The sequence below is a fragment of the Otolemur garnettii genome, unplaced genomic scaffold (assembly GCF_000181295.1).
Source record: "Otolemur garnettii isolate 467f Iridium unplaced genomic scaffold, OtoGar3 scaffold00006, whole genome shotgun sequence".
NCBI classification, from domain to species: domain Eukaryota; kingdom Metazoa; phylum Chordata; class Mammalia; order Primates; family Galagidae; genus Otolemur; species Otolemur garnettii.
In genome coordinates this window covers 40,571,384-40,597,075 of record NW_003852401.1, presented here as the reverse complement: position 1 = coordinate 40,597,075, position 25,692 = coordinate 40,571,384, and positions in this window count along the sequence as shown.

Here is a 25,692-nt window from a genome sequence, read left to right as displayed (position 1 = left end):
TATTCTAATTGTAGGATTGCTGCTGAATAATATGGGAGAGAATAGGTTTGCCATTTGGGTTTTCTACTAGGGAATCTCTTCATGTTCCTATGCTCTCTTTTAATTGTAAATGATCACATACAGAAACCATGGTCTTACAGGAATTTAAGGCCCCCCTCAGAGCTGAAGATCCAGGTTACCCACCAGGAAAGACACCTAGAATAGCTGAAGTATGAACTTAGAGTAAGAGAAGTCTAGCATAATTGATAGAGGATGGAAATGGTCATAGTAATTACATTCTGTGGTCCTAGTATAATAAGAAGTTCTGTAGTTTGACCCACAAATCTCCCTAGTGTACATTTCCCTAGGAATTGTGACCACAGTATTCTGGAATGGTTGGGTCTGGAAGCTGGATGGAGTGAATGCATATTAGCAGTACAAAGAGGATACTGTAAAAGACACTGCTATGGTGTTGCTGTACCAGTACCTGTCCACAGTGCTTAGGCTGCTATGGACATTGGCTGTTTCAGCTCACAGGTGGTCTCTATTCTACAGAAACTGATTTCATTTGCTGAAGTATCATCCTCCATCCCATGGAAGGCCATAGCCAATGGCTGAATGATATGAGAGTACCAAAGATCAGCTCTTTCCTCATGGAAATACAACTCTGTTGTGCAGTTTATGTCCCAGGGCCCTGTGATGTGAGGCCACATCCTCACTCATTTCTTATCCCTTCTTTATCTTCCTTCATTCCCTCATGTCCCTTCATGTTCATGCACAACTAGAGGGAGCTATGATGTAGGGCTGAGTCCTGGGTAGATAGACTATGTCAGTATGGAAGCCAAAGAGTAAAAGTAGATATGTTTCTGCTTTTCTTATTCCTAGAGACCCTCTTTGAAGGCAAATGTGTTTCTCATTCCCACTACTTTAGACTGGGCCATCAGGACCTTTTGCAGGACTTTTCCTTAAGAGCACTCTTTAAATTCATCATGTATATTCAAACCCCTGCCGCAGCGTGTGCTTTAAGGGAATTTGACTTAAGATATTCAGTTACACAACATAGGTTCTGTCTTGGGATTTATACAGTTTTACAATTTATGGAAGAAATGATTTTTGATGGTATGAGCAAACTCGTCCTATGATAGTGACTTCCCTGCCTTTGGAAGTTTTAAATTAGAATATGTCAGCAATGTGGCTCATCAGATTATCCAATCTTGTTCATCTGCAAGAGCACTGCTCTCACTGTAGGATCTTGCCTGGCTGAAGACAGCCTTTTCAGTTTAGAAAAAGTCCTGCCTGTTCTGTGAACCTACCTGATGGATAGAGTTTTTGGCATTTGATAACCTTGATGGTAGACCTTTACAAGTTTCATCACATTCCTCCTTCAAATCCCAATTTTACTTTTCTTTGAGGCTTGGATTGGCCTAGCTGTCCAACACAGTCAAGCTTATAGAACTAGGTTTACAGATGAGAGTGAAAGGGAGAGCCTTACCTTAACATCAGAGCCAGAAAGTAGAGGAAACTCTAAAGTGTCATGATTTTTATAAATGAAGTAGAAGAGTGTACCAATTGATTAGTGCTTTAAAAAGAAGGAGGGTGCATCTTATTTCTGTAGAAAGAAAAACTGAATGAAAACTCCACTATTGTCTTCAAATATCAATATTTCCTAAGAGAAATTTAATAACATGTTCAATTAAACTTCTGATTCAAAATGGCAGCCTGAAACATGAGTACATAAGATGAAAGACAGCTATTTAATATTTGCATACCTATCAAAGCTGGAATGAGGTAGGATTTTCTCTTGATCCCTGCCACTGAGCTAGCTGCCTTTTTGCCAAACACATTTTCCATTTGCTTAATGAAAGTATTATCAGAAGATAAAACAAAATCAAGCAAAACAACAACAACAATGATGATAAAAACAACAATAACAACAAAGCCCAGAAGACAACAAGGGGAGGGATAGAAAAAGCGAAGAATTCCAGTTCAAATAACCTTGCATTTTCATTTTCATTTTCCACCTTTCTCCATCTCACCTGCCATGGATCACATTTCTCAGGACTTTTGCTACTGACTCTACCTTCCTTAGCAAAGCAACTCTCCTTGTGTGAACTCTAGGAACATCTCTGCTTTGTTCTACCTTTCAGATCTTCCAACGGCCTCTGTCCTTGAGAAAGTTCTTCATAACATTTCATCTGCTGATGGTTTGCTCCTGTCTATACACTGTATGGAGAAATAGACAAGACCCACCCACATATAAAGAACTTCTTTTCAGCATTCCGTACTTTTAGGAATGGAAAAGTAAGAACTACTAGGCACTTAAGAAATCCTAAAGAAGGAAAAACAAGTGGGTATGAAACAGAAAGTTTATAGGCAACATAGTGGAACTTGAAAAAATGTGATTATTTCCAGTCTGGACAAGATGGATAAACTCCCTTACTCTTATACCAACATCAGACAAAGACAGTACAAAAAAAGGGAAAACTACAGACCCACATTTTTTTCTAAACTTAGATACAGAAATCCTCAATGAAATATTAGCAAACTGAATCCAACAAGATACAAAAGGAATTATACACCATGACCAAATTAATTTATTCAATTGAATATTGGATTTATTCAAATACCTTCTTCAGTTGAAAGTATGCAAGACTTGTTCAACATTCAAAAATTAGTCATTGTGATCCAGCATATCAATAAGCTAGGTAAGAAAAGGCATGCAATTATATCAATTGAGGCAGAAAACACATTTGACAAAATTCCACACATGTTAATGATTTTAAAAAATTCAACCAGCTGGGCTTGGTGGCTCACACCTTAAGCCCAGTACCCTGGGAGCCTGAGGCAGGTAGATCCCTTGGGATTGGGAATTTGAGAACAGCCTGCACAAAACTGATATCCCATCTCTACTAAAAATAGAAAAAAATAGCTGGGTGTCATGGTGGGAGCCTATAGCCCCACCTACTTGGGAGGCTAAGGCAGAAGCATCATTTGAGCGCAGGAGTTTGAGGTTGCTAAAAGTTAGGCACTAACTCCCAAGGTACTCTAACCTGGGAAACAGAATGAGACTCTGTCTCAAAAAGAAAATAAATCAGCAAGTTAGGAATAGAGAATTACTTTATCTTGATAAAGAGCATCTACAAAAACCTTACAAGCAGCTGGTGAATGACTGAACACTTTCCCCTAAGATCAAGTGCAAGGCAAAAATGTCCATCTCCACTGCTCTTCTTCAAATAGTACTGGAAATTCTAGCTACTGAAATGAGTCAGAAATTGAAGTAAGAGACATATAGATTGAACAGAAAGAGATAAAATCATCTCTATATGCAGATGATATGATTGTCTACATATAAAATCCCAAGGAATCTACAAAAAAACCCCACCTAGAACTAATAAGTTCAGCAAGGTCACAGTACATAAGATCAATACTAAAAAAGTCAATATTTCTAAATTCTAACAATGAACATGTGGGAATCAAAATTAAAAGCACAATACCATTTACCATAACTTTAAAGACAATAAAATAAACTTACCAAAACATATAGGATCTGTATGTTGACGATTATAAAATATTGGTGAAAGAAATCAAATACCTAAATAAATGGAAATACATACACTGTTCATGAATTGGAAAACTACCCATAGTAAAAATATCAATTCTTACCAAAGTGATCTATCAATTTAACACAATCCCTATCAAAATCCCAGCAGTAGCTTATATGGATGTAGAAAAACTTATTCTAAAATTAATATGGAAAGACATAAGCCCTTGAATAGCTAAAACAACCTTGACAGAGAAGAATAAAGTGAGACGCGTCACTCTGATACCACATTATAGCTTATCTCTAGCTACAGTGATGGAGACAACATTGCATCGACAGAGGGAGAGAACCATAGATCCAGGGAACAGAACAGAGCACCTGGAACAGACTCACACAAACATGCTGAACTGATTTTGACAAAGGCCCCAAAGCAATCCATTAAGGAAGAATAGCCTTTCCAATTAATGGCACTTGAGCAAGTGAACATCTATGGGCAAAAAATAAAATAAAATAAGTAAATAAATAAAACCCTTGACTGAAACCTCACAACTTAAAAATAAACTAAAAATGGATCATGGATTTAAATGTAAAATGTAAACCCATATAACTTTTAGAAAATTAAAACATAGGAAAAAAATCTTCAGGATCTAACGATAGGTAAAGATCTCTTATACTTGATGCCAAAAGCATGAACTAAAAAGGGATAAAGAAAAAAATGGTAAACTGAGCCTTATCTGTATTTAAACTTTTGCTCTCCAAAAGCCCATATAAAGAGGCTGAAAGGCAAGCAACAGACTGGGAGAAAATATTTGCTAAGTACATAGCCAATAAAAGACTAATATCTAGAAAATATATGTAACTCTCAAACTCAGCTGACAGAAACAGAAAGTACAATTAGAAAATGGATTTAAAAAAACCTATTGAGACGTTTCACCAAAGAGAATTTACAAATGGCAAATAAGCCCAGGAAAAGATTTCAACATCATTAGTTATCAAGGAAATACAAATGAAAAGTACATCTGGGATGTCGCTACACATCTGTCAGGACAGCAAAAAGAAGAAAATAGTGAAAACACAGAATGCTGATGAAGATGTAAAGAAACCAGATCACTCATACATTGCTGGTGGAAATTGACAATGGCACAGACACTTTGGAAAAGAGTTCTGCAAATTCTTATACAACTAAACATGCAACTACCATATGACCCAGCACTTATACACTCAGATGTTTATTCCAGAGAAATGAATACTTATGTTCACAAAATGTCTGTAGGTGAATGTTCATAGCAGTTTTACTCATAATAGAAAAAAACTGGAAATGATCTCTATGTCCTTCAGCTGGTGAATGGTTAAATAAACTGTGTTATAGACATGCTATGGAATATTACTCAATAATGAAAAATATTAATATATGCCACAAACAACATTAATATTTTATTAATGTTTATTATTAATATAATTATTGTATTAATATAATAAACATATTTATTTATTATATTAACATAATTAATATATAATTTAATATATAAACACATTTTATTATGTTGCTATAATAAACACAAACTTATTACTATGAAAAAGACTTATTATTATTAATGTAATAAACACATTCCCTAGGAATTAACACTGAGTAAAAAATAAAACAAGTATAAAAAGATTACATGATTACATACTGTATGATTTCATTTACATAATATTTAAAAATGACAAAATAACAGAATAGGGAGAACAGATTGAAGTTGTCAGGTAGAGGTGGAGGGCTTGGGAGGAAGAGAGAAGTAAAAAGGCAACATGATCCTTATGGTGATATAACTATTCAATATCTTGCCTGTGGTGGTTGATACACAAACCTATACATGTGATAAATTGTATAGAACTAAAGACAGACAGACAGATAGACAGACACACATGCACACACATACCGTGAGTTCATGTAAAACTGGGGAAATCTGAATAAGTTTAATAGATTTTCAATGTCTTTGTTGTGGTATTAAACTATAGCTTTGCAAATGTTTGGAGGGGGGAAGTGGATAAAGTCTTCTTGGTATCTGTTTGTATTATTTCTTATAATTATATATTAATACAAATTACTTCTGTACATTGCAATGGAAAAAGAGTTCTTGAGAAAATGGAAGTGGGATTTTCAGAAATACAAATGGTATGGCAGCTATCCCATAAGCATGGATTACTAAGAAATAAACAATCAGAGAAGACGTCAATATTCTTGGAAGTTAAAAAAACAACTGCTATAAGACATTTGGAGAAGATTTGGAAGATTCCAGGATATAGATTGCAAAGAAAAGAGAAAGAAAATAATGAGAGAAAAATAAAAGAGTTAGAAGATCAGTCCAGACAAAGCAGAGAGAAAATAGTGGAGAAAAGGATTAGAGAAATGGCAGGACAAATATGCTAAATGCTATGGAGAGCAAGGAACCTTTACAAGAAAACAGTTCATGACAATTAAGCAAGATAAATTAAAAAACAAAGGAAAGTAAAAAACAAAAAAACCTTATAAAGTCCACACTGAGTCACATTCTGTGCAAAACAAAATTATTCTAAACATATAAGCGCTTGAGAAGTGTACTCCTATACACACTTTCTGAGGAAGTTACTGCAGTATATACTCCAGCACCTAAAAGAGGAAAGTGGTTGAAATTATGAATCCAATAAAATGTAATCTTAAGTGAGAGCTAAGTAGCAGGCTTACAAAACAGCTAGTGCAAATTAGAACATGGGGCTAGTTGGATCCAAGTAAAAGGTCTTCAAAAGAGGGGATTTATATTAGATAAAAGAGAATCAGAAAAGCCAGCAAAACACTAGGCCCAGGAAGAAGAAATATAGCTCTTTAAACTATGGAAAAGAAAGCCACTGAAAAATCCTTGGGAAAAAACCATACAAGTTATGGCCCAAATACAAAACAAACCAAAATAGGAAAAGATTTTAGTTGCATGTATAGGGAAGGAAAGGAGAAATTCCACCAGTGATTTTGATTTTAACTAGAGAGTGACTTTGATACTGCACACATTGTGATTTAAATGGCAGAAGAGGGTAGGAATGGCATAGGAAATGCAGATAAGGAAACGTGACCCTAGCATACTAAACGATGAGCAATTTTTCCATAGTTATAATCTTCTAAGACATTTAACGCTTGTAAACTGTCAAACTATAGTCAAAACAGGAGCTACAATTAAATGTTTAAAATAGATTGAGAGGCGAATATAAAAGATATAAAGTCTCCATCTTTTTTAGTGGTTGATATTCCATGGTATACATATACCACAGATTGTTAATCCATTCCTGGGTTGGTGGGCATTTAGGTTGTTTTCAGATTTTGGTGATTGTAAATTGAACTGTGATAAACAGTCTTAGTAAAAGTATCACAAGAATGGAGAAGCAGGAATCCAAGGTACTCAATTCTAATATGAAGCCAGCTGACAATCTAATACATACCCTCATAAGAGAAAAACTCAAATCAATTCAAGGTGAGGGACAGGGGAGTGGGGAGAAGGGAAGAGGGGGGAATGGGGAGTTACAGTATATGGCACACCTCTTGGGGGAGGGACACAATTATAAGAAGGACTTTACCTAATAAATGCAATCAGTGAACCCTAATTCTTTGTACCCTCAATGAACCCCAAGTGATAAAAAAAAAAAGAATTTATACTACTAAAAATAAATAAATAAAATAGGTTGGGAGGTGGCAGGGAGATGGACGAATAGATGTGTTTAAAAGTCTTAGTTTACAAATTGGGGATTCAGTCTATATCTTCAAAAATGTGTGGAATGCAAAACGAGGCTCTAAAACTAATAATAGAACCATCAAAAATTGAAAGAAAGGGCAGGAGGGGTGGGGTGCTAGTCAAGTATCCTTTTTTGATCACAGCAGGACATAAAACTGAGGCTAGAGTTGGCCCAAGAATCAGCCAACCCTAAAGACATCCAGATTCATGGCTAATGCGTAAAAGAACTAGGTACAGAAAGAGTTAAATTTGATTGCCCTTGGAGAGTAGAAAGTAGTGAGGTGACAGACTCTTAATTTATTTTATAAGCCAGTTTATTCTATTTGATTTTCTACTACATGCATACGTTATATTGATCAAGGAAAAAACTGTATACGAGATTCACATGCTGTAGCTCCCTGGGAGGCCCTGGCCCAGGATCCTTCTGCAAGGGGATGTAAAGTAATGCAAGGGGGTACATACGTAGGAAACATCTGCTGTTGCTGTGAAATGTTGAGAAGGGAACAATAAAAGTCATGAACGAGAATGGCAACCCAAACACCACATGTGGGAACATCTGTGTTAATTCTGACAAATTCTGCTTGACCTCATCCATCACTGCAAAACACCTGACTCCAGGGGAAGAGAAGCTCCTTGCCTTTGAGGTATTTATTCCGTGTTATCAATATGGGTCTACGCACGGATGGTGTGTACAAGGGAGATTAGATCTCTCTGGGGTTAGTGGAGCGATTGCTCCCACAGTCCTAAGGCACCTGATGTTCATAATGGCTAGCTAGTTTTTCCATGTGTGCACTAGGATCAACTCTCTGCGAGAGACCAGGAAAATAAATTTCTACTCTGACACACATACACGTTGAAATAGAACACGTTGGTGCGTTTTTGTTCATCCTTTTCAATACATCCCGCTAGTTACATTTGCGGGTTACCTCTGCCATTATGCCCGTCCACTCTTTCTCTTCCTTGTGAGAGAGTACAGCCTGTCTGATCTTGTGGCAGCCTCTTTGATGCCCTGTTCGCTGTGTTGGGGTCCTCAGAGCTGGTGGCTGGCATGTGGGGAGCAAAGCACAGTCTGGGTTCTGGGCTGGCTGGCTCTGTGGTTTAAAGCAACCCGGAGCAGCACAGTAGGTGGAGCTCAGGTGCCACTTCATACCTGGCTTTGGCTGCTTTTAAACAGACCCTCGCCATGCAGAGAACTGGTCTCTGAGCTGGAGCTCACAGGGATGTGAATAACTGAGGAGAGAAAGATTCCTGGTGGGAGGCACTAAGCCCCTCCTGCCAGTAGGAGACAGGGAAAGGCTCCTTTGAAAGCTGCTCATGGGAAGATTTGGGGTCACTTGAGGAAAACTACACAAGTGAAAAAGGATTTCTGATTGGGTTCTCTCAGGAACAGAAATGTGCACCGTATTTGATTAATCTGCCAAGTTAAGGATCAGCAAGCCTGTGCTTTTAAAAGGTCCTTTTGTTTTAAATGCATGAGCACTGGAATCAAATTCTGGCTCAAGCATTCACAAACTGTGTAATCTTGCACAGGTGAGTAACTTCTCTATGCAACCGCCACCACATCTGTTAAATGGAGAGGATAATAATAACACTCGCCCTAGGGGACTATTGCCAGTACATGAGATAACCTGTGTGTTAGTAAATACTCAATGCTACTAAATAATAATGATTAATAGCAGTCATTATTTTTTTCCACAAAATTTCCATTAGGCACAGAAGGTGTGAAGAGAATGCCTTGAGATTTGCAAATTGCAAATGGGCATCTGAAAGTGAGAGAATAGTGAGGAAACAGCTTCTAATCCAGGCCCCTGGGGTCACTTTCTGGACTTCTCTGTACAGGATAACTCCTATAGTCATCTGTCTGCATTTGAGGGACGTACCAGGAGAGCAGAGCAGAGAATGTTCTGTTATGGGCTTCCAAAATAAACTTGGGAGGCCAGCCTCCAAAGCTGGCACACTGTTTTGCTAGCCAGGACTTTTCATGTGCAAGAGCTGATTTTGCACACAAAAAGAGGGGATCTTAAGAATCTAAGCATAAGGCCCTGCAGGAGGCAAGTTTGTACATAACAACAGATTGTGAAAGGAGACTGAGAGACTCAGACAGGGCACTCTGCATGAACGGTGTCAAATGGGTCACTGCTGACAGTCAAAGGGAACATCTTGCATTATTATGCCAAGATCATTCCAGCAGGACAGGACTGATCCTGGCAAATCAGGGCATATGACCAACTAGGCAAGGTGCATTGGGTTGGGAAAGGGAACCCCATGAGCCAGGCTGGGAGAAGAATCTAAGAATATGCTTAGATTCTTAAGATTCTCCCTTTCTTTTGCACCACAAAATGAGCTCTTGCACATGAAAAGTCCTGGCTATCAATGTGGGGCAGGATGGTAAACAGGATCAGCAGAAGGAGCCCAGCACCATCTCTTGCCAGCACCAGGGAGCTGCGGGGAACCATATCAGCATTGCATCCATCAATACCAGAGTAAACCCACTTGTCACCTGCCCGATGAGCCGTGTGGCCCTCTGGGGAAAGCCTTCCCCCCAGATGCACCGGCATGTTGCCTGTGCATCATCTAGCAGAAGTGACAGCCACTTGTCCCATAGACGTTGCTGAGCTGCATTCAACTCCTCCTCCATGGGCATCCTGTCAATGGCCCAGGGTATTCAGAAGCCTCCAGGAGCAGAGAGACATATGGATGGGGGAGTCCTCAGCATCTGCACTTGGATGGAATTCCATCATGTTGGAACCCACCTCCTGTTGTAACAGACTCTAGCTGAATTTCTTCAGCAATGGGCAACAGCAGCAGCTGGAGAGAGACAACGGTGGGAGGTGGGAAGATGCCAGCTTAAAGACAGGGAGGCCTTGAGATCTATCAGAAAAACGTAACAAGAGCTTTCTCAGCCTACAAGAGCAACATCGCTTACCTTAAAAATGAGTTTATCTTGCATAACTGAAGTAGGCAAAAGAAAATAGACAAATGAAAATAATCATAGTGTGCTTTCAGGTTGCAGATAGGTTTTCGCTAGGTAATTTATTGTGAATGATTATTTCCCAGAGATACACATAAAAGTCACATGTCGATGGCTTCACTCTAGTATCAACATTGTAGGGTCTTATTCAACCTTAAGGATATTTCTTACCGCTCTCGGCTGTTAATATTCATAATCACCCACTCTTGTAACTACCAGGATCCTTTTGGAAAACATTTTTTAGGGTGAATTATGTATTTATATGTAAAGCGCCAGCAAATATCTGTATAGCCATAACTTTTGGGTGTTTTCAAACCAGATTATAGTAAGACAATGTATTTTATTCAGCAGATTTGTTTTAATCTAATTATGTAGGTGAATAAAAATTACTGCATGCTGGTGCATCTAATGTAAGTTATCTATTATTCACACCACATTTACTTTTAATATTCATGCAGATTCCCTTTGACATAACCTACTGTGTCACAGTTAATCCAATAAAGATAAAATATAGCTCAGCAAAACACCAGTCGATTCCAGCTTTCTGGTAATTATTAAAGACTATTTCACACTGGTTCCTTCAATCAATGTATTTCCCCTTGGATGGTGGCGCTCCTCTTTGAAGCTGTCAGTCCTCCCAATGGGTTCAGAGGAACACTAAGGCCCTTTTTCAGTCTCTGGGTCTCAGAGGTAGTTCAAAGAGCACAACAAGGCTTCACAGGTTTATCCTCAAAGCCTGACACTCTCTGTTTGATGTATGGTGACTTAAAAAGTCATCTCTGGCAAAGCATGTGTTTGCTACCAGTCTATCAAATCAGCCATTTATCAGCTTATCTGTATTCACCCAGTGCACCTGCTAACAGCTCAAAGGAGAACACACACCATCTCCTGCCGGACTGACTATTGATTTGTTTCCCTTCTCTAATTTTATATTGTTTTGCTGCCTTGTGGATGTAGCAACTCCTTTATTAGATGAAATGAACATGGAACCCGTGAACTGATGGCTTTTGGTTGTTGTGTTCAAGAGCCCAGAAGGCAACAGACCCTTCGCAGATTGAGGACAGCTGGGACGATGATGGATCCAAGATTTCCTGTCCCTGCTCACCTTGCTTTACACTTTTATCCACATCACATACATTTCACTGCATGAACCTTGCAAGGAAATCACAGGGCGAGAACTAGGAATTCCCAAACTCATCATAATCAGAAGCTGAAGCTGGTAATGTCCAACAACTACCAACGTATGCCAGTGGAACCTGGGATTGAAGATGGGGATGCACCTCACCTTAACCATCTCCGTGCTCCCAGAAAGTTTCCTTTGTTTTTTGCAATCCCTGAGCACACGATGTTAGCTGAGACGTTTTTCCACTTCTCTGTCATTGCCTGTTTTTAATTAAAATAAAATGAGTCTACCTCGCTGCATCAAGAAAATGATTATCATTTATGAAGGCCTTCCTCATTAATTTAATTTCTGGTGTGGTCATATAATTTGATTAACATTATAGGTAACACCTCAACTATAGAAAAGATAATTTTGATGAGTTCTTATAGAAAAGGGCAAAGACAAGGTCAATATTCTTTCTATGCAACGTTATGTATTTTAGGTAAAGCAGCTGCTATTTGGGGATGGCAATAATTTCATTATTGCAGAGTAAGTTGAAACATGAAGTGGATCTAAGAGAGATTGTTGTATTTTTTTCCTGCCTCTCTACTTCTGCAAGTCTCTCTCTCTCTCCATGCCTTGGTGAAATTCACCAAAATTCTACCCACATTACTCCTTTTTTCTTGCTCTGTAGACATTCCTTGATGGCCTGAATCAGTCATGGTCCCCATTATCTACATAACAATAGTAATGTCAAGTCTAAGACTCAAAATATCTTGTCTTTAGAATGCATTTTAGCGTCCATACAAGAACTTCCACTTGTCACTGAGGTCTTGCTACTTGTCTTGCACCAGCAGCATTGACATCAGCTGGGAACTCGTTAGAAATGAACAATATCAGCTCCATCCCAGATGTGTTAACGGAAACCGTATTTTACTGATATCCCAGGCAACTCCTTTGCACATTAATGTATGAATTTACAACATCACTGCTGCTTGTCCTTCACATACTTTATATCTAACTATATGGTAAAACATGCAGCTGTCTGCAGCTCACACTCCCCAAACTTCGCATCTGGGCAGGCCTGCTCTGAAAGCAAATATACTTGACTAAACTTCCTTGGTTATATAGCTCTCTAGCTTTTTCAGAAGTTGGGAGTCAGAAGACTGTGGGGCCCCCATTTCCCTAATTTACATTTGCATGAGCAAAGTGGACCCCAGATTTATCTTTGCTATAATAATAAAAGGAACAAATGTGGGAAGCTTATCTGTAATAAATATGCCAGCCTTTTTTTCTGGCACCTTATAATTCAGACCTCAGGGGTAATATAAACATATCCATGGATTATTTTTATAATCTCAAAGGGTCAGTTTTTCATCTTCAGTGAGTCAAATAGAATGAAAAAAGTTGTCTCTGTGTGAATAAGATCTCCATCATATAGGAAATAAAACCATGTTTTCATCTCTAGAAAACTGAAGAAAGGTCATATATCATGAGACTAGATGTGGGAGAAATAATAACTTACTGTTCCATTAGAAGAGAAGAATAGGGAAATGACCCTTGCTGAATACGAGTTCTTAATGTTAATGACTCAGAAATGGAAAGCTAAAAAAAGAGGGAGTGTTAGAGATTTTTAGACACTGGCCTTTGATCTGAGTGCCTCTGTTGTTTTCTTTCTTATATATAATATGGCTGTAAAATGGTCATTCTATTGAATGTTTTTCCCATTCATTGTTCCTCCCAATTCTGAAATGCTTTGTATAGATGAGAAAATGAAATTACCCAGTAGTACAAAATTTGAAAGTACTGGGGGCCAGGGGGGGTATGAGAGGAGGGACGTTGAAGGAAAGTAACCAACCCTGCTCTACAAAGTGACATGACTAACATGTCAAAAAAAAAAAAAAAAAAAAAAGAAAGGAAAAGAACCCCAGTAACTTTATTATGGGAGAGGATGGCCAAGCCAATGCATGGGGGCATCTGCCTATGGGGCAGAATGACCACAATTGGTAAATTTTAGGTTTTTGTATGTTTGGATTTTGAGACATCAACTTCACTACACCTTCAGTAAAGGCCGTGAATGAGTGAGTGAATAAGTTGTGGGTGAGAGTAAGTGAATGAATGGGTGAGGGAGCGTGTGTACGCATGTTCTGAAAATTGGTGAAAGAAAGTGAATTCCATGTTGAAAGAAAACATGGTTTGACTTCCTGTATTAGGGTACATTCATGGGAGAGTAAGAGCCTTAAATTGAGCTGCACTGAGTATGTGAAGTGTCCTGTACTCTAGAGCCTCCATAGACATGAGGCTGTAGGACCCTCAGGGAATTGCTACAGTCTCGTGGATAACAGCAGACTTAAGGAATTGGGTTTGAGCTAAACTAGACAGGGAGAAACCAGAGAGCAGGGTGATGCCTGCTAATGTGTCTTCCCTCACCTGAAAAGGCAAAGATGAAAGTGGCAGCTCAAAATAGTGTATCAATCATATTGCAGGGTATGAAATGATCTTGGAGCGGCTGAGTTGTCTTGTGCTTATATGAAAAATTGGCAATTATGTCTCATATTCTCTCACATTCAGTGAGAAGGTATTGACTATATTTTAGCTGTGTGTATTAAAATGCATTTTATTTGTCAATTATTAAAATCATTGTTTTTAAAGAAAAAGGAAAGTATTTAAATGTGGATTATAACTTACATTATGATGCTTGTTACATACTTTAAACTACTCACACGTAATATGATAGAAACACACATGCCAGCTTTACTACTTAGGGGCAGTCAACTGTTATAAACGGGAAGCTATACATGTGGGGTGACCACTTAAGATTATATAAGAAAGGCCACACTTCCGAGGTAACTGTTAAAGGCATTTTTTTGTCTATATCTCTTATTCACTCTGATAGTTCTGTTAATCAGAATAATGAATTTTAGAAATACATTTTTATTGGAGAAACTGGTAACTTCTAGTTGGCATAATGGGTATTGGAAATAGGCTGTCGTTGGTAAAATTAATGGTATTTGAGCTATGTGTGTTGGGTAAAATATTCAAGAGCACCTGAAAGGCCAGAGAGCTGGGACTTGAAATTTACATAACAGGTTGTATGAACTCCTTAATGTCAGCTTGCTAATGGATGTGGGTTTACTAAGTACCTGGGCCACTTTGAGAAAGCGTGTTTGTTTAATACACATCTGTATATGTGGCAGCATTTTTATTCAGTCTGAGGGTGTAGAGAAGTAAGTGGTCCTCCCCTACCTTAAGTATGTCAGCAGCTACGATTTTTTTTTTCAAAACTAAATAACTAAATTGTTGATGACCAAACTTGCTGAAGTTGTTTTTCAATAATTTGTTACAAACTTATTTATATAAATTGTTTTTTTTCTTTTTTTAAAATTGGTATTCTTTCACTAGTCTATTGATATCTCTAGAGGGAAAATAGTCAGACATTAAAGCTGGGGCCCATAAGTAGCATCCACTTTTGGCAATTCCCTAGGTGACAATAGCTATCATTTCCCAATTTGGTTTCCTGATGCACTTCTGCCTTCTTAGACCCATCCCATTAGTCTCCATCTGTGGGGATATGAAGATTAACCTTGCTCAGTGTTATGTTAGAGATTTGAATTGGAGATCAATTTCCTTTAGGGAAGAGACTATCAATCAATGTCAGCTTTTTATTTATGCAACACCCACTGTATGCACAGTATTGTTCTAAGTCCTTAGACAATTACCAAAATTACTTACCCTATAGACCATGATCACCCAGAACTGGAGATCTCCAGGGGCACAGAAAAGTGGGTGTATTTAATTTCATTATCTGCAAATAATCTTCAGTGACAGCTATCTATAGATTCACTGCTGAGAGGTGTAATTTGTGGTGGATCACATGTCCTTTAAACTTCTCTTTCATTCCTTTTTTTTAACCTCCTTTTCTCTCTCACTCCACCTTTCCCTTTTCTTCCTCATGTTTTCCTATTTCTTCCTTACTTTTACTTTTCCTCCTTTCCTTCCTTCTTAACCTTTTTCTTCCTTTCTTCTTTTGCCTGTATCTGCTTATGTGAGCATTTTCCCCAAGATAGTAAAGCTTTTAATCTATTGTTTTGTTTTCCTTCTCTTTGCACCGTCACAGTTAAATGGCTTCATTTAGAATCAGACAATCTCCCCTCTCACAGAACATGACTGTTGATTTTCAGTTCTTCCTTTTTGGGGCCAGGCTAAGAGCAACGGCCCTTTTGCATTCACTGAGCCTTGGTAGATTTTCTAACAGCCTAGATTCACCTGAATTCCCCTACTCATGGGATCTCCTTGCCCTCATCTTGCTACTTTGGATCCAGGCATTTTGGGATTTGAACCTTGGTTCTCACATTCTAATTCTATGACATGGGGACATGGGACAAGGTGCCTGAATTCTCTCAACCCTAGTTTCTTCATCCCATAAACAAGATGCCATGATGTTTACTTCGTAATATACACAACATTCTCCATGATTTGGGTTATTATCATCACTTCTATTTTATTTTTAACCCAATTCTCAGGTTCTAGTCTTACTGGACCCCAGACCTTCCACTTCCCTGCACTGGGATGACCCATCTGTTTCATCCAGCAGGTGTTAGACCCAGATGTGTCTGCTGATTTTGGTACCCTATCCACATCAGAGCAGCTGAACTCCACTCTCCTCCAACTCTTCAGCTGCACTCCACAGGGCTGCAGTGATCAGAGAGGCTCCTGGCTCTTTGTAATCTGTGCCCTGCACACTGGGGGAGTCATTTCAATAAAGGAGATCAATATTTCTTCCCTGATTTTCTCTCAGCACTTATTGACTACCATATATAATTCCTGTCCTGAGACATATTTAGGCTCCAGATTAACACGTTCCTGTTTGGGAAGATCCAGAAATCCTAGGCATCAAGGTACTTAAGATTTTAGGACCTGAAGTCAGAAAGTCTAGGCTTTTCCATTTAGTAACTGTGTGAATTTAGGACATTTTTAATGGTTCTGAGCCTTAGTTTCAATGCAACCTATTTGTCTAAACATGGTAGTTTCCTAGTGGAATAACAGTGGGCTGAGACATCAGAGACATGGGTTCAAAATCGCATGTTAGCACTTATGGAATGAACAATTTTGATAAAAATCTACTTTCCCTCTGCTTCTGTTTCCTCAAATATAAGGCAGGGATAATAATGTCCAGAGGATTGTGGGAGAGACTCATGAGGGAAGCTCTTTTTCATAGCACCTTGGAGGTAGTCAGCTCCAAGGATGAAGTGGAACATCTTCCTGGAGAGTGGCTGCCAAACAATCACTGAAGGGGATGATGACGGCCAACTTCTAGCTGTATGAGAGGTGCATGGCCACATAAGTTGCCGCCAACACAGAGTGAAATCAACCACGGGGGTTGGGGGCAACAGGTGAGCTTTCCCTGTGAAACTGTCTCCCTGTTGCTGAGGAAGGGAAATTCCCGGCATAGACCAAAGAGAGCTGGAGAAAGGAGGGTACCGATCTTAGTGTGCATGATTTAGTTACTTTTATTTTTTTTAAAGAAGGATATTCTTGGACTGACATACTGTTAGGTATATAATTAGAATTCTGGCTCTCCTAGGGAAAAGAACATAAAGGGTGCCTTGCCTTGGTGCAGCCTCAAGCAATTGCCCCACCTGGAAAGAAGGACCAGGAAAATGACTTGTGACTTAGAGCTAATTGTCACGTCTTTAACTGTCCATCAAGGTGGTTCCATTGTAATAGAACCCCTAACAATCTCCAGAGCCTTTGTCCCATGACAAGGGGGCTTGTTCATTATCTAGGGCTTTCTCTGTCTTTGTCTTTCTCTGAAGACCCATCTCTTGCCCTTGCTCTGTAAAACTATCTTTCTCTTCCTCAATAAACTTTGTTTCATGCTTACCTTGCTTTGGTGGGTCTGGTCATTCTTCAGCCAAGAGCACACCAAGAGACCTGAGAACACAAACAACTGCCTGAACCCCAACCATACACACTACAGCCTCACTGCCTGGGGCCTGGAAGAGGTAGCAGAGCCTGCCAATTTTCCATCTTTCTAAAGAAGAAGATGTCTGCCAGTGTGTTCTGGAAAACCCCTGAAGAGAAGAGGTAAGAAATCTAGGTCCAAAGTACTTGAGATTCAGTGTCTTTTTACTCAACATGTCCTACAGTGCAAATGTTGACATACTACTCTGAAGAAACGACATACTTGAAAAAGATGGACCAGGCAGAAGAATATGGTACAATATTGGCCAAGATGCTGAGAAAGGCCAAAGAAAAACAAAACAAAACAACAGGAACAGATTGCCAAGGATGACATCTGTCCTTTCTCAGTGTTCCTACTGCTAAGTTTGACTTCTGTCCAAAATAAGATGCTCTAAGAGTAATAAATAAATAAGATCAAACATTTTAAAAAGGATTCAATAAGATAAAAATCTGTTAATGCTTTTACCTACAAAAGTCAAGTGCTATTTCTAGCTTCAGGAAGGATGCCCTCCCGTAAGGTGAGTCAGTGTTTGGATGAGTCTAAGAAAGAAAGAAGTTGGAATCTCTTCAATATGCTTTTCATGGTACTTCTGGCTTTACTGGGTTGCTCTCACTTTCCCTATATGGTTCTCACGTCATTTCTCATGCCTTTCTCCTGGGACTTTCATCTTCCTTTTTCCTTTCCTAGGGCACCCAAACCAATAGACAACAAAAGTCATTTGTCTTTAAATCGCTCCTGTTCCTGTCTGCTATGCTATTTTCAAATTCCAACATCTTTTCTCAGGTTCTTTCAGAGAACCTCTCTGAGAGACATAACTCAGACATCTGTGTTCACTGTGATGTTGAGCGGGCCTGAGAGCCCACTTGCAGCTATAGCTGGTCCCAGAAGCAAGCTGCTTTCAACATTAGTGTGGCTGCTGGACATGAATCTTTTGACTGTCTGCTAATGGATTGGGAAGCTACGTGGGCAGGGAAGAGATCTGAAAAGATCCGTATTTCTGTTCAAGATGAGTTTCTGATCAGTGCCAGAACAGGGTGCCATTAGCATCTGCGATGGTTAAGTTTATGTGTCAACTTCATTGAGATAAGGGATGCCCAGTAGCCAAGGAAACGGTATTTGTGGGTATGACCGTGAAGGTGTTTCTGGATGAGATTAGCATTTGAATCAGCGAACTGTGTAAAGAAGACCTGCCCTTAGGCCTATGGGCTGGCGTCCTGCAATCTGTTGGGGGCCATGCAGAATAAAAAGGCAGAGGAAGGGTGAATTCTCTCTCCCTTTCTCTTCATTAGCTATGATATCCATCTTCTCCTGCCCTTGGACGTTAGAGCTCCAGATTCTTAGGCATCCTGGCTTGGACTAGGCATCACTCTATAGCTCTGCTGGTTCTCAGGCCTCCACCTTGGACTGAATCATAGCACTGATTTCCTAGTTCTCCAACAGTAGATGGCAGAACATAGGACTTCTCAGCCTCTGTAATTGGGGGAGCCAATTTCTTATACTAAATCCCTTCTTATACTACATCTATATAGTCTATTGGTTCTGTTTCTATTGGACAATTCTACAACTTGACACTGCTTTCAATCATTAAGAGAATATCCCTATAGGGAAGCCTGGAATACTTGTGCCTCAGGAGGCTCATTCCCTTCTGATCATGAATAAAGAGTGTAAAGAACGCAGGGATGGATTAATAAGCTGTGGTATATGTATACCATGGAATACTATTCAGCCATTTAAAAAAAATGGAGACTTTACAGTCTTTGTAGTAACCTGGATGGAAGTGGAACACATTATTCTTAGTAAAGCATCACAAGAATGGAGAGGCATGAATCCTATGTCCTCCATTTTGATATGAGGACAATTAATGACAATTAATGATATGGTGGGGGTGGGGGAAGGGGAGATCAGAGAGAGAAATAAGGATGGAGGGAGGTGGGATCTTGGTGTGTGCCACACCTTTTGGGGGCAAGATGCAATTGTAAGAGGGACTTTACCTAACAAATGCAATCAGTGTAACCTGGTTTCTTGTACCCTCAATGAATCTCCAACAATACAAAATAAATAAATTGCAAAAAAGAGTGTGAAGAATAGATGGATATCTATGTGCAAGACAAATGTAGTCAGAAATTCTCCTCAAACTTAAACATTGCCAAACACAAAGACTATTTAAAGAACAATATTGGGAATTAGTTTCTGTTAGGAATATATTCTGTCTTAATTTAGAATCTCAAAATGTTACAGCTGGATAATCTAGACTGGAGGTCTAAACCTCAAAAACAAGTAGAAGGCAAACATACAACCTGTTGGGGGAGAAGTGGCAGGTGGGGGCTGCGGCATCAGGAGAGGGCAGACATCTGAAGGGGCAGATACAAATTCACTTCTGGTGAGCCTGTCTTGATGCTGAGTGTTGTGGGGTTCTCCAGTTTATTAGGATACGTGAAATCCTTTTTTATATTTATAACTGATTAAATAAACACCCTGTGAGCTAAGTGGTTGCTGTGTTATAATTGCTAATCTAGTTAGTATTTTTTTTTTTTTAAGAAAAGAAGAGATAATTACACAGAATGTTGTTGAGGTCAGTTGTTCAATAGTAAGGTCGTTGATTAAGATCAAGTCCATGTCCGCTCAACCCCTAAAAATCTACTGATGGAACCTAGAATGGTAGATTAAATAATTAATCTCAGGTCCTCACTCTCTTTTAAATAACACTGTTATGTGGAGCTATGCTTTCCGCATGGCCTTGTGGTGGGTGAAGTGTATTTGTGCTTGACCTTCAGGTGTGCTTTGGCCAATGGGATGTTAGTGGACACAACTCAAGGAAAGGCTTGAAATGTGCTAGTGTGGTTTGTCTTGCTCGCTTCTGCCTTCACTGTGAGGAGAACACGCCCCATATGGATGCTTGACCAGAAGAATGTGATGCCTGAACCTAACTTGCAAGCTGGAGTGAAGTCAAATGGAGTTTGGACAAAAGTAACTAAACCTCAGCCAGTCTGCTGATGAACATGAAATAATACTTATTTTTATAAGCTGTTGGGATTTTTTCCCTTCTTAGTCATGTAATGAGAACTGATGAATAAATGCACTAATGATCATGCTCCTATCCAACCCAGGGGAAATCCACATCCTTTATAGGTTACCACCTTCTCCACACAAGACATAAAACAATACACCACAGACTGGGCAGCTTACACAACAGAGATTTATTTTCTCACAGGTCTAGAGGCTGGAAGTCTGAGATCAAGGTGTTGGCAGGGTTAGTGTCTCCCGAGGCCTCTGCCCCTGGCTTGCAGATGGCTACCTTCTCGCCTGTGATCACACGGTCTCTCTATGTGAGAACATCCCTCCTGTCTCTCTAGGTCCAAATTTCCTCTTCTTACAAGGACACCTGTCAGATTGGAATAGGACCCAGCCCATGGGCCTCATTTTAACTTGATCACCTCTTTAGAGGCCTTATCTTCAAATACAGTCACATTCTGAGGTACTAAAGTAAGTACTTGACTGTGTGGATTTTGAAAGGGATACAATTCAGCCCATAACATATAGGTTGACATTTCGCTAGGGTGACCATTTTTTGTCCAGACACATTGAAAGTGCTAAAATGTCAAAACACATCTGATGCTGGGATAACCTGTGTAAACCAGAGCTGGATAAATGGCTGTACCATCCTGCTGGCGCTGGTGCTGAGGGATGTATTCAGCCTCCTTCGCAGGGGACAGAGGTCTGCTTCAACTGCTCTGGCTGCCATTGCAAAAGCTTGTCTCAGTTTGCAGGCTGACTCGTGAAAGGTGGCAGGTGACCAAGGTGAGAAAAGATTTAATTAACCTCCTGGACACCAACCACCCCACCGCCCCTGAACCAGCCTTGTCTGCTCTCTCACGTCCCCTTGTTGACTCTGACCCCCTGATCACCTGTCCTGGAAAGTTTGTTATGCACATAGGCCTGGTTCCCTGGTGCAGCCTTTGTTTTTCTGCTGCAAAAGCCTTTATAGAGTCAGACTCAGAAGCACTTTGTATTTGCCACAAAGGTCTAGTAATGTTTGCAAGGTCTATAGCCCCACTACTAAATGTTTTCCCCAGAGAATGAGAATGTTCCCCTCAGTCAGCCCACTGTTGGACACAATCTAATTTTAAAAAGTCACAATTGACGATTCTTTTTCCTGTTTTCTCACTGGTTCTAGCTCTCAGACTTTGACACTTTCCCAAATTCCGATCTCATTAAGTGGCACCCCCAGTTTGGAAGTTTAGTCCAGCCTTTCCTCTCTTGCAGTGAACCCACAAAACCACTCAGCCTTCTTTATGTGGGTAGCTGGGACATGAGTGGGAATGACGATGATTTATAGACCCTGGGCATGAGTCAGGGGCATCACTAGGACACTTTGGCAGATGGCTGATCACATAGCAGTGGTGACAGTGGAATGAATAGTGGACACACGCACAAAGCTAGAACAGTAGAAATACCCAAGACACCGTTCTTAGTGCTCCAAGTGAGGCACAGGTGTGACCCTCCCTTGTAGAGCACAGGAACATCTGTGTGTATGGCAATGGCAGAAGCGTGGCTTGTTTCTGAGGCCCCTTAAGGACGATGCCCAGTGTGGCCTGGTGGCCTGTGTTCTGGATTGCCAGAAATGATGGAAGATGGTTCTTGCCTTCCCTTAGGAACAGTGACTCTCGGGTTGGCTGTACTTCAGAATCACATGGGGAGCCTCTAAGAATCCCGATTCTCTCTCAGTACTCTGATCAAGTCAATCAGAATCCCTAGAGGTGCGAGGCAGCCTTCAGGACTTTCCATAGCTCTACTGCTGTTCCACTGTGTGGCAAAGTTTGTGAGCTCATTTGCTAGGTCCTAACTACTCAGTGGTCAGTGGATCAGTGGGCTCCCCTGGGAGCTTGTTAGAGATGCAGAATCCCAAGCCCACCCCAGACCTGGGCAATGGGAATCTATGTCTTATCAAGCTCCCCTGGGGATTCCTACCCACATTAATATTTGAGGACCATTATTCTATATTAGGTTGATATCATTAATATCAATCTTTCCATAGACATATAATGCAAAATAGAAAATGTTTGAAGGATATATAAAGATGCTCTTTGTGTTTGAATTAAATAACCACAATGCATGTAAACATGTGATACATATTCAGGGTACTGTTCTGTACTAAAAAGTAAAAGAGAGATACTATGAGTTTTCAAAATGAAAACTTTAATCAATTACTCTTTAAAAAAATGTTTGAGGAGGGCTGAGCTCAATCAGCAGCTCTCGCCTTTGGCTACATATTAGTCATGTGGTGCTGCACAGCAACCCCATGAGCCAAGGAACTAGGATTTTTTTAGATTTCTGCAGGTGATTCAAATTGAGAGCCACTGCTCTGGGATCTAACGCTTGCCTCTGTTTGAAGCACATTTTCCCAGCACTCAAATGCCAAAGACTTGTTGAGTCTGTGAGCTATGGCGTCACCCAATGCCACCACACCAGCTCAGAGTGATGCCACATCAGAGATGTACAATATTGCAATTTGGGCTACTCTCCTGCCTTTGTGCTGCCTCATTTTAGAGCCGCTGTGGCTGGAAGGACCTGGGGGTTCTTGAAGTGAACACTAAGAGATGGTCAAAATGAGTGCTTAGATATTTCATTAGCAACTGTCAGGAAAATCCCTGCCAGAAGGAGATGTGAACCCGCTCTCCTCTTGCAGTTAGCCTGGGATGGACCAGACTGAGCAGGATTATGGGCAGTCCCCCCTAGGGTGATTGGAAATGACTTGAGGATCATTGGTGCTTCTTTGGTGCTGCAGAATTTGCTTAGCCACACTCGAAACATAAGACCATTTTTGTTAAATAACATTAAAATTAAATAAATTACATGCATAACAATACAAGCATTATGGGTTGAATTGTGTTCTCCTGAAAATGATACATGAAAGTCCTAACCTCCAGTACCTCAAAATGTGACCTTACTTGGAAGCAGGGTCTTTATAGTAGTAATCAAGTTAAAACTAGGTCATTAGAGTGGGCCTTAATTCAAAATCACAGGTGTCCTTATTAAAAAGGGGGAATTTGGACACAGAGACACAGGAAAGATATGAAGAAACTCAGGGAGAAAATGACCCTGTGACTGCAGGCACTCATCTCCAAATCAAGAAATGCCAAGTGTTGCTGACAAACACAGAAGCTAGGAAGAGGAGACTCTCCCCTACAGCCATCAGAGAGAACATGGCCCTACCAACACCTTGATTTCAGCCTCCAGGACCATGCAACCATAGGTATCTGCTGCATTAGGCCAACTAGTTTTTGGTACTGTGTTATAGCAGCCCTTGGAAACTACTACAAATCAAGTTAATATAAATTAAGGTGACTCTTTCCAGAATGAATCTAAAGGAGAAAAAAAAAAACTGGAAGAGGAAATTCTAAAATTGAATAGCTCTTTTCAAAGATTCCTTTTACTGATAAATTTAAGTACACAGATGCTTAAAATAAAAAGCTAAAGAGCTTTTTGCTTAAAGATGTAATATTTTCCAGCAAGCAATGAACGGAACTTAACTTAGAGCTGTTTGTGGAAATGTGTTTTCCACTTAGAAATCATTAAAACATACATTGTTGCTCTTTATGCTGGTTTTATGATGCATGTCGGAATTCCAAATTAAATATTGTTTAGACTTTTATGCACCAAGAATTGTTTCTTAAGGAGGTCTGAGAACGGGCAGAAGAATATCTTTTTTCCTACTGAGGCCACGAACCCTTAATCAATGGGCAAAATATGTGTTACAGTAGGGTTTTATTACAATGTCAAAATATTTTGACAGGCAAAAGACTATGGATACAGAAAGACCTGTGTTCTACAAACCCTAATGGCAAACACATTTGGTAAAAAGTTAGATGCTGCCTTTCAAAATCTATTCCTCTCTTTTGTTTCATTCTTCGCTTCTGCGCCAGTCAACCTGGCAGTGCTAAATCCGAGGGACCTAGAAACCTTTTCATATTTCCCCTCCCCAGAACCACAGATGAAAGTACTCATGCTAACTTTGCTGAGCTTTTTCATCAGCTCCTGAAGTTTCTACAAAAGCGTGTTGCTGACCAGGAAACTGGGTCAGGCAATTGTTCTGCAATAAAGATGATCTTTTGAAGTGTCTCAGCAGCAGCCTAACTTTAACAGGAGTCCCGTGGATCATGCTCTTCACAAATTGAGCTTCAGGCCTTAGATATTATTTCTCCTTCTTTAATAACAATAAAAAAAAATCTTGCCCCCCCTCCTTTTTTTTTCACCTGCCCCTGGGGCTTTCTGATTGATGAACCTATTCACTTAAACAGAGAGTTTTAAAAAATGCTTTAAAAAATACAACCACTCCGTGAAATATGTTTGCCAAGAAAAGCTCCCTCAAGAAACCCTGTGAAGCTAGTATGTCTGAAATATCGGCACATTGCCATAGGACGCCCACCACTGACTTGGGCAGAATCTCGAAGAGGTGCTTTGACTGCAGTGTGAACAGGATTTGATCTTTCAGAGTCAGAGGTATTTTCCAGTCTTGGGATTTCCCACCCGCCTCCTATAGAGGCATTTTCTCCCTTAATTCCTCAGTCAGGGAAGAAATAAGTTGTGGTTTTATTTAGATTTAAACTGGCAACATTAGCATATTCAGAGTGAAATACGTATAACTCATCGGATCAGATACCCTTTAACAGGGATATGAATTATGAATCAATGAAAGACGCTGTCACCAGCTATGTTACCTTGATATTAATTGCATAAGCAGTCAATGCTGGAAGTAGTGGGGCACATATTCCATTAAACCCTTCTTGTCCTTCAGGAATGAGATAGAGATGGGGGAGGGGAGAGAGGTACAGGGATGGAGGGATGATAGTATTAATGAGGATTTCTTTCAACATCCAGTGGAATTCAAATACCTCACTTGTTAGAGGCTCCAGATAATGCAGGTCCGCTCAGATCATGCAGGCTGAGCAGAGACATTGTTACTAGATTAATCTCACTGGTCTATAACAAGGGGGGAGCAAACCCTTGCTCCTGCCTCTTTGCATGGCTTGAGAGAAACATGCTTTTTATATTTTTAAATGCAGTAGAATCTCTGCAAGTTGACTACCTCCATAACAACCTGGTCTGCATACAGAGGTGGTCAACATAAAGAACTAGGCCTACTGTGCTGAGATGCACGTGTGGTGCATGTCCAGTCTATGGAGATAAGGTCAATGCAGGGAGCTGGCCAACCACAGAGGCTTTACTGTAGCTAAAAAAAAATCAAAAGCAGAATATTATTTCGTGACACATAAAATAATGAAAGTTCAGTTTTAGTGTTCAAACATAAAGTATTATTAGAACACAGCTGCAACCATTCCTTTATGCAATGTCTGTGAATGCTTTTGGACTTTGAATTAATTGTTTTTTTTTTTT